Source organism: Cryptomeria japonica, chromosome 4, assembly GCF_030272615.1.
Source record: "Cryptomeria japonica chromosome 4, Sugi_1.0, whole genome shotgun sequence".
NCBI classification, from domain to species: Eukaryota; Viridiplantae; Streptophyta; class Pinopsida; order Cupressales; family Cupressaceae; genus Cryptomeria; species Cryptomeria japonica.
The window spans coordinates 181,115,445-181,116,756 of record NC_081408.1 but is presented as its reverse complement, the minus strand read 5'-3'; the positions used below and the strand labels follow the sequence as shown (position 1 = coordinate 181,116,756).

The following is a 1,312-nucleotide window of genomic DNA, read 5'->3' as shown; positions in this document are numbered from 1 at the left end:
AAGGTGAGTGCCAATGTGGGTTCCAAGGTGCCAGGGTCAGGGTGAGTGCCAATGTGGGTTCAAAGGTGCTAAGTTGGGTGCGAGGTTGGGTGCCAGGGTGGGTGGGTGCCAAGGTGTGCTAGGTGGAAGCCCGGGTGGGTCGGCATCCCATGGGTGTCGAGTTGGGTGCCTGATGGGTGCTTCTTGTCAAGTTTTAGTCGTCGGGACTCATTTCGAGCCTTAGAGGTCGTTTCTTGTCCGGTTGCCCTGTCTTCGACCTGGGAACCCAATTTTGGTCCTCGGGTCCCATTTTTTTTTGTCTCGCAACCCACTTTTGGCCTGTGGCCTTTTCGGGGTCGATTCTCGTTTTGGGCATCAGAGCATGTTTCTTCTCCTAAAACCCAATATTTGTTTATTAAGTCTCGGAACACATTATTGTTCTCGTGGAACCATCATGGGTCTTGGAACGCATTTGTGGTCCTTGGGTCCCATTTTGCATCCCGAAACTTGTGTATTGGTGCTTGATCCCTATTTTGGGTGCCCACCTTGCACCAAGTGCGCACCCGGGGCAAACCGAGCGCCTTGGTGCACCGGGGCAAGATCGAGCGTGCACCCGAGGCGCCCCGAACATGCACCAAGGTGCACTCGGCCCACATGTGAGCGCAGGTCGTTGCGCCCGAGGTGCTGTGTGGGCACCGCGTTGCAGACGGGACACTGCACGCACACGACGCCCCGTCCAGGTGCACGCACGTAGGCCGGGCCGGGTGCACACCCGACGCCCTAGCAAGGTGCGCGCACCCGGGCAGGGCTCACACTTGGCGAGGGAGGGAGTGCACCTCGACGGGGGTGGGTGGTCGGGGTGGATTCGCACGTGGGTCGCGGTTTGGTAAGTACACGCTGCGACAAGCTCATAACAGGTGCGATCATACCAACATTAGTGCACCGGATCCCATCAGAACTCCGCAGTTAAGCGCGCTTGGGCCGGAGTAGTACTGGGATGGGTGACCTCCCGAGAAGTCCCGGTGTTGCACCCTTTTTTAGTTTTTCGCCGGGCGTCGCAATGCTATTTGAATTAACCTTTTGCCCGTTTGCGTTCTCGTCGGGGTCGGGCCGGGCCGGGGTGCGCTGCCCGCACTACCGTGCGCGCGGGGGCGACACCGAGCGCGCACCCGAGGCGCCCCGAGCACACAGGCCACGATGCAACCCGGGCGTTGTGCGCGCACCCCGGTGCACCCAAGGTGCTGCGCGCGCACCTAGGTGAATTCGGTGTGCACCTCGGTCAGTGCGCGCTCGGTTGAGTCGCGCACGTTGGCCAAGGTGCACAGTGATGTTT

General features: G+C 60.4%; 1 non-coding gene across 1 annotated transcript; it reads left to right on the top strand.

The window, feature by feature from the left end:
• Window positions 1-894: 894 nt before the first annotated feature.
• LOC131875551 (5S ribosomal RNA) lies at window positions 895-1,013 on the top strand. The gene has a single exon (XR_009372413.1). It is a non-coding gene; the product is annotated as a 5S ribosomal RNA (ribosomal RNA).
• Window positions 1,014-1,312: the final 299 nt, after the last annotated feature.